General features: G+C 50.6%; 1 long non-coding RNA gene across 1 annotated transcript; it reads left to right on the top strand.

Moving 5' to 3' along the window:
• Positions 1 to 322: 322 nt before the first annotated feature.
• On the top strand, positions 323 to 2,421 carry LOC135187933 (uncharacterized). The gene is made up of 3 exons (XR_010307510.1): positions 323 to 720; positions 1,268 to 1,321; positions 1,950 to 2,421. It is a non-coding gene; the product is annotated as an uncharacterized LOC135187933 (long non-coding RNA).
• The last annotated feature ends 5,579 nt before the right edge of the window (positions 2,422 to 8,000 follow it).

Genomic DNA, 8,000 nt, shown 5'->3' with positions numbered 1-8,000 from the left:
CTAGCCGTGAGCGTTACTCTGGCGAGCGCCAGCTCTCTATTCGCGTGCGTGACTGTGATAAGGCACGGACTGCATGTGCAAAAATGCATAATAGATTAACTTAGCGCTGACGTCCCCGTACGTGTGCGTGTACTATTATGTGGTGACTAAACCCCTTTGTTCAGCCTCCTCAGCTGCAGCAGGAAGTGGCGATACCGTTGCACACACGCACCCCTCGCTCCAGCTGCGGCCGGTCCCCTCCTATAGCTGTGTCCCACCTCCTCGTTTCCCCGCGGGATGTGAGCAGGAGGCGTTGAGACCTGCCCCGCCGCGCTCCGGCAGACGCAAGGAAGAGACACAGCTCCTCCGTACGGGGCAGTGCCGAGCGCGGCTTCTGCAGCGGGAAAAGTGACGCGAGAGTGAGCACAGCCCGCAGCCCTTCAGCTGCACACGAGAAAAGCAGCGAGCTAGGGCGAGCCCTGATGCCCCTGGTGCCCGTGACGCAACCGCCTTCCGTGCCTGCGCCGTGCTCCGGCGCCCCGGCGCTGGCGAGACGCCATACGTCATCGCCAGGCGCTGTCCGTTATCCCTGGCCGTGACGTCACCGACGTCGAGCACCAATCAGTGGCCGGGCTGAAAGATCGCGGGGCCGTTGATTTACGCGTCTTGGGAAGCGACCAAGAGACAGAGCCAAAAGTGCTACCACGGGTCCTAGAGGGGTCGGGGGAGACGGACCCAGAGGTACACAGACAGCAGGACACGGAAGGGGTCCTGCTGGCGCCGTGCGCTTGGCGGTCCACCCGCCCCATGCAGAAGCGCTCCGGCATTTGTGCGAGCGGGAGCGGCGGCTGCCTCTCCGCAGGGAAGGCGCGGTGAAAGAGTTTCTGCAGCCGCGCTGTCTGACACGCCGAACCCCCGGCGATGGGGCGCAACGCAGTGGGCTCAGCTGGGAGCTTCCTGTGCGAGTCTGGGGATGGGTGGAAAGGAAAAAAATCCCACAACTTTAAAATCACACATACACACTTTCAGGTGCGTCCAGACTCTCCTGAGCCTTTATCTGCAGAAATAAAGGCCCCAGGAGGTGCTGGGGGACGTCGCGAGGGAGGGGCCGCTTCATCACGGATGGAGGGGTACCTAGGGCTGGAGCTGTGGTCCCCCTGCGCCAGCGCCAGGACCGTGACTGTCGCCAAGTGTTGAGTTGCGGCGGCGGCAGCGAGCTAATGCTTTAATTGCTCATTTTCTTCTTTCTTTTTTTTCCCTTTTTTCTTTTTTTTTTTTTTTTTCCTAGCAAATAAAGTAAACACAAGAGGGCGTTTCACGCCTTTGATCCCCGCTCTGTACAGTAAGCAAAACAAACCGTGAACTTCAAAAGGGATGAAGGCATTCTGGGGTTAATTCGGCTTTCTAAATGGTTGAGCACGGTAATAAATCATAACGTCCCCCCCCCTCCAGGAAAGCGCTAATCGGAGGAATATGTACCGAAAGCTCCCTTTACCATTGGCAGCCTCAGAGACCGCGCAGGCGGTCATAGGAAGGATCCCGCTCCGTGCCGGAAGGATTATAAATCAACAGGTTTAATAAATCTTTGCAGGCGACAGCTCCGCCGGGCGAGGGGAGGGGTGCGGTTGGAGGAGTGTCCGGCAGTAATACGGGCACCGTGAAAATTCACTTCCTAGCAAGAATTGCACTAAGTAAACCTAACACCGAAATGTTGTCTGGCAGTCTGTCTTGAAGAAGTTACAGCGTGTTAAAGATTTGGAAAGCTCCATAAAGCAGTAAAGATTATGAAGTACAGCTTGAAGGCTTATCAGATGACTTCTCGTGCCTTTAAACAACCTTTACACCGAAGGCAAAACCTGAAGCCTGTGATCTTTGCAGCCTTTGCGTATAAATGTGTTTGAGGAGGGATTCTGTTTTCTGCTGCTTCATAGTATCACGTCTCTAACACGTAATTTAAATCTACTTTTCAGGAGTCGATATCTGGTAGTAAAACCAATACCGGGTAATTAGACGTGCTGCTCTAAAACCGCATCGAGGTACAGGAAATACGAAGGGCCATACACTCAAAACCAGGCGGCGAACTTGGCGCCGAGGAATGGGAAAAGGTCCCCTAAACTCGTCTCTCTCCAGCCTAGGACGTGAACCCGTTCTGGGATCGGCACTGGGGCGAAGAGGCGCGGCAACCCCCAGAGTCCCGCCCGGTGGGGGGGTCTGGGCTGTCAGACGGGATCAGTGGAGGTGCCTCTGGGCTCTCCCATCGCCGGTTTCTGTCCGGGGCTGTCTCGCCGTTCGCTGCACACGCAAACATCGGCTCCGAATCACACGGTGTTTTTAAGGAGGCTCTTTGATCTGGCCAAGTGTCAGAGTCCCTAAAGTCGAGGCTCAAATAACACGTCGTTACGGCAAACAAATTTCTGCAGTCAGCTTTATGGCTTTATTGTCTATGGCACGAATAAACTCGGGAAATTAGCAAGGGGGGGGGGGGGGGGGGGGAGAACGAAACAAACAAACAAAAAAAACCCCACACAAAACAAAACAAGAAAGTCAGAAAGCTTGTCTGAAATAAATACACATCTGTTTCCAGGCATAAATATGGTGGAAAAAAACACACACAGAAAGAGAACTTGGCATAGTCCACGTAATGAAGACGGGAAAGCAAGGTCTGTACTCTCTGAAGGGGCCCTTAAGTAGATAACTACATTTCCTACAGATTTTATTCCGTCGTTTTGTAGCAATTTTTGTTATGTGTATTTTGTAATGCGTACCACAAAGAAAAAAAAAGAGATTGGTGTACTGATGCAATCATATGTTCACATTTCCTTTTGCACACACAAGCAGGCACACTTGAAGTGCAGGCTATCATAAAACTTAAATAGAAGTAGATTTTTATGAGCTTGTGTTTTAATAGTGTCTAATAAAATAAATCCTACTCTGTGTGTGTGGCTTATGTGCATATGGCTATGCTCACCGTCCAGTTTTCAATTTACTAGGTAACCAGGGTAGGCAGTATTAAAGGAGACATACACATGTACTCATTAACACATACTGATACATCCACATACCTCTGTGTTTGTGTGCGCGCACGCTGAGATCTAGTTTCCGACCTGGGAGGACAATATATAATCTCTAATATTCCATCAAGTGTGGGGGAGGGAGGAGTTATGTCTTAAATGTTTTGTAAACCAGACTACCCAACTGGAAATAATGAATTTTCTATGTGAAATAAAAGTCCGTCAACTAAGAGTTTCCTTGAGAGCTCTTTAGAAGTTTGGAAAATAAAATCCCTGAGATTTGCGAGGTCATTAAATTGTTTCATTACCTATTTGGTCACACTACTGCTCCTCTTTGTGTAGAGGTTTACACCAAATCCAAGAGAGGACACTGGTGGGATTTAGGAGCTTTCCGTCCACAGGCTTATTTTTCCTTAGGCTTTGCATACAAATCTGATTTCTATCTAATTTATAGATAAATGTTTTACGCATATGCATATATATGTTATATGCGTGTACATTTACGTGTCCTGAAATGTAGATAAATTTGTTCGAGTTTCGGCTCCGCGGGACCCTCTGGAGCCAGTCTGCGGGGTCGGTGCCAGTGCCTATTGCCAGGTACCGCCGCGCAGGGTGCGAGGAGCTAAGGCGGCGTGTGCGGGAAGGGGGAAGTCCGCGCCTGGCTGCCTGGGGGCGCCCAGGTTTGATTCCCTACTGTAACCCACAGCTTCCAGGTCCTTTAATAAGTCCAAATATTTACCTTCTAGACACACGCTTTATGCGGCTTCATGAAGGCCAGTAACCTTTGACAGGAGCCGTCACACAACACTCCTCAGTAATGGACCACAGTGCGCGTACATCTAATTGATTGTGCTACAAGTTATAGCAGGGGCTACGGGAGGGGGTCTCCGGATTGCAAACAAGCGTTTTGCCACGGAGCGGAAAACACCGCCTCTGAAATAGCCGGGCTAAGCCACAGGGTATCGGATTCGACCCCATCATCCATCCCATGTGATGCTGGTTTTATGCTTTTTTTGGGGGGGGAAAAAAGTACAACAGCAAAACCACCACCGGATACCGCAACGCGATCCCCCGGTAATACGCCAGGCACTATCTTGCCGGTGTATCTGCTAAAAGGGAATGTTTCTCGAAGGGTCCCTCGTCAGAAAATCGATTCCGATCAAATGGGGAGAAGCGGGAAACCCCCCACCCAGCCTCGTCTGACAGCAGTGCCAACGCGGGTCCGAGGCCACCGGAGCTCCGCTGCGGGAGAGGCCGCCATGCAGTGCGGGTAGGGGCTGGCTGAATTGAGAGCTGCCTGGGGTGAGAGCATCCCAGAAGCTGTCTAAAACCGGCGGCTGATGTGAGTTAATAAGAAGGAAATTTTCAAGCAGCATCACCAGCCCGGCAGCAGCACCCGTGGGGGCACAGCGGAGGAAGCCCGGTGGGATATTACCCTGTTTGTTTTCCCTTTGATCCGTAGGAAATAGGTCCTGCACTGCGTGACCCATTAAACTAATAAGATTATAAAGATCAGCAAGAGGGGATAGGGTCGCTAATGGTTCCCATCTGGCCCAGATTTCGGCGTTATTAAAAACGGCGAGGAAGCAGGCTTGGGTTACAGAGCCGAGGTGAAAGCAGAGAGGGGGGAGCCGGGACCACACATCACACCAATTAGCACGGCGGGGCGGAAGGGCTCGGGGAGCCGGAGGGGCGAGGGACGCCATAAAACACGGCAGGACATCGGCGGCGTGTGTCCTCCGCCCCTCATGCATATGCAAACAAGAGGGACCTCCATGCAAATGATCGCCCTGGCTCCGCCCTGGGCGGGCGCGGGGGCAGTGCCGGACCCTCATTTCAATAGCCCTGCCTCCGGAGCGATCCTCCAATGGCCGTGGACGCTGGATCCGCTTGCTTCTGAGCACGCCCCTCGTCCTCCCCGCCCCCGCAAGGAACGCCCATTGGCTGTGCCGTCCAGCCAATAGCAGCGCTGAATGCAAATGAACAGAGGGCGGTTCGCATCCCACCACTACGGATTGGGTGCACAGTGACGACGCAGGGCGGTGCTGCCAGACGGGGCGGAGACGCTCTTCTATTGGCCGGCGGCAGGGGCGGGCCTGCCCCGCGGCAAGGCGGGGCGGATGACGTACATGAGGCGTTCCCACCTCGGCGGCCGGGCGGGGCGTGGGGCGTGGGGCGGGGCGTGGGGCGGGGCGTGGGGCGGGGCGTGGGGCGGGGAGTGGGGCGGAGCGGTTTTCGCGTCCCCTCCGCTCTCCTCCCTCTTTGTCCCCGCGGTCTCTGAGTCCCGCCCGCTCCCCTCCCCTTCCCTCCCAATCCCTCCCCTCGGTCTCCGCGACCGCCCTCCTGGGCAGGCGACCTGGAACCACCCAACCAGAAGGGAGAACGTCCCTCCACGGCTATTCCTGTGCCTTTCCCTGGCCCCGAGCCCACTTACCCGGACGGGCCCTACCCCGACGTGGTCCCCGCCCCCCAAAGGACACTGTGAATCCCCGCCCGCCCCCCATTACCTCTGTGACAGGAAGCAGGCTGCTGCTCGCCAGTGGTGGGCTGCGTGTTTAGAAAACATAAGAGGAGAGGAAGGAAATAAAGCCGTCGAGGGGGTTGGGATGTTGTCATCCCAGCTCCTCTTGTTTGCTGCTAATAAGTCAGCCATGAGCGCAGGGCAATTAGAGGCGAAAGCTGGGGGGGGGGGGGACGCGCTCCTGCCTCCGCCTGGAGCCCTCCTCAGCGCCTGGTGAGGTGTAAATCACCAGGAAGCGGGCGACAACCTGGAGGAGGCAGGCAGGCAAACTTGAGGATGGAATGCTGGTCGAAGGAGGGGAGAGGAACAATCGGATGAAAGCAGAAAGGATTAGCTCTAAAATCTGGGTGTCTCACTAGGACCAGGACGTAGCGAGGTTGGGGGCTTTGCGCTTATTTGTATCCCGCTCACTGCGTGTGCTGCGGAAGAAAATAAGGTCAATTGTGTCTATGCGGCTAATAAGAAGCATGCTGTTAATGAGCCGCCGTCTCTGACCTACTGAAGAAGTGTCTAAGCACCAATTTAAGCGTCCCTCCAGCCTTCACCTGTGACTTCTAAATGAAGCAAATAGTATTGGAACTATTCGCTCTAGGCAGTTTTGTGCTTTTTAAGTGCCCAAACTTCACCTCGCCATAATTTAAGTGGTTATCTGAAGTGATTTAAGCGATAAGTTTTGCCGTAAGCGATCATCTCAGCATTTTCGTTAGTTACTTAAAAAACAACACACACGCTTGATGGCAAATAGTCTTAAAGACACCATTTTAAAGTGTTTTTTTCTCAGCTGACAGCTTAAGAATAAAGAACATTTGAAAGTATTTGTGAACGGTCGTCCCTCACCTTGATGATTTTCTTTTTTCTTTTCTTTACAGAGTGTTCCTTACCACTGACATCGCACTTCAAAAGTTGTTCTTCACTGTACCTCAAAAGTTGTTCTTCACTGTACTCTGCACGAATTGTTTTCTGGCACAAAACCTTCAGGGAATTAACGCAGGCTAATTTAAGGGTGTAACTCTGCCCTCGCAACTTACCACAGAGCTGGCCAAGCAAATACATAAATAACGACTCTCAGAACGTCAGCAAATGTTTCTCCTGCAGTGTTCTAGAGCACATTGCATTTTGTACGTGGTTTGTGCTGCTATCACCGCTGTGGTAGTGCTGCTCTCTCTTCATGAAGGCTTTTTACAGTGTGCGTTCTAACACGGAGAGATTTTTGCTCCCCGTTATTTCGTTAAGTGCACTAACAGCATGAGCTTCGGGCAGAGGCAAGTTTGGGCTCTGACGTTGTAAGGGGTAGTGGAATCAGTGCTTACTATTTACCAAGACTTCCAGGATAAATTGTTCATAACTCTACTAAAAATAGGGACAACCTCCCTGCTTACAAATCGAGAAAATGGAAAGTCCTTCCAATGAAAAAAAAACAACAAACCAAACAACTAATGAAAAATCAAGGAAGCTATCTGAGATGCCAGCATAGCTCATTTTCAGGGGTCAGATGTGGGTATTAAATTAGTAGAAATACACTCAGTACGCGGTTGTAGGACGTGGTGTGGAAAATGTGGTCATGCCGAGGTTCACCGCCTTAAATATATTTAGTGTATGAAATTCCCTCAGTGACTGAGAGAGGGAAGAGCAAGTCTGCAATTTATATCTGTGCTTGACAGCACGCCTTCAGGGAAGTTATTTTTAACGTTTAAAACGTGTGTTTGTTTTCCTTCAAAATACATAAAATGCCCTTTTCCCCCCCTCCTTTTTTCTTTTGTACTGTTAAAATCTTTGTACACTGGTTTCCAGTGTTTCCAGTTACTCGTGTAAGTCAGTATAGGAGTTGTGCATATTTGCTGTATGGTGAAGCACTGAAAACAGAGATAAAAGTTAGCTGAATGGTTGTAGTAAATCCATATGAAAGGACAAATTTCTAGCTTACTTGCGTGTTTTCCTAAACGTTGTCTGCTTCTTGTTATACTTTAAAATATGCAAATGATTCATTGTTCTTTCTTATAAAAGTCTTGCAGACTCTTGCTGTGATGCAGAGGAGGTAACACAAGAGCATCGCCTTGGTGCTTTATCTGACTTAAATCGGCATAAGTAGAAACATTGCCCACTAGAAAGAGATCTACGATACTGCCATATTTATATGCAATTAAGGTCCTGAGATTTAATTTACTTCAGCTGCAAAGGGAGTTTTTGATAGATAAATGTACAGGATCAGCCTTTTCCCCTCAAAAAAAAAAAAAGAAAAACAAAACCCCAAAGAAACAAATAAAAAACCCTACCGCTGAACAACTGCTATCACCATGTTTTTATTGTGTCTTGAATCCTGGTTTAGCTTAGCTTTCTAAATTACTGTTGGGCTACAGATCATCATCACATCTGGAACGCAGTGGCACAAGGTGCTAAAGATCTAAATACCTTAGAGGAGTTTTAAAAGGATTACATAGCTATATGGATAATAAAAGGCAAAGTACTGGCAATACAAGCATGTGTAAGGG

Source organism: Pogoniulus pusillus, chromosome 28, assembly GCF_015220805.1.
Source record: "Pogoniulus pusillus isolate bPogPus1 chromosome 28, bPogPus1.pri, whole genome shotgun sequence".
Classification (NCBI taxonomy): domain Eukaryota; kingdom Metazoa; phylum Chordata; class Aves; order Piciformes; family Lybiidae; genus Pogoniulus; species Pogoniulus pusillus.
Note: the sequence above shows the minus strand (reverse complement) of the source record. Positions and strands in the feature narration are given on the sequence as shown.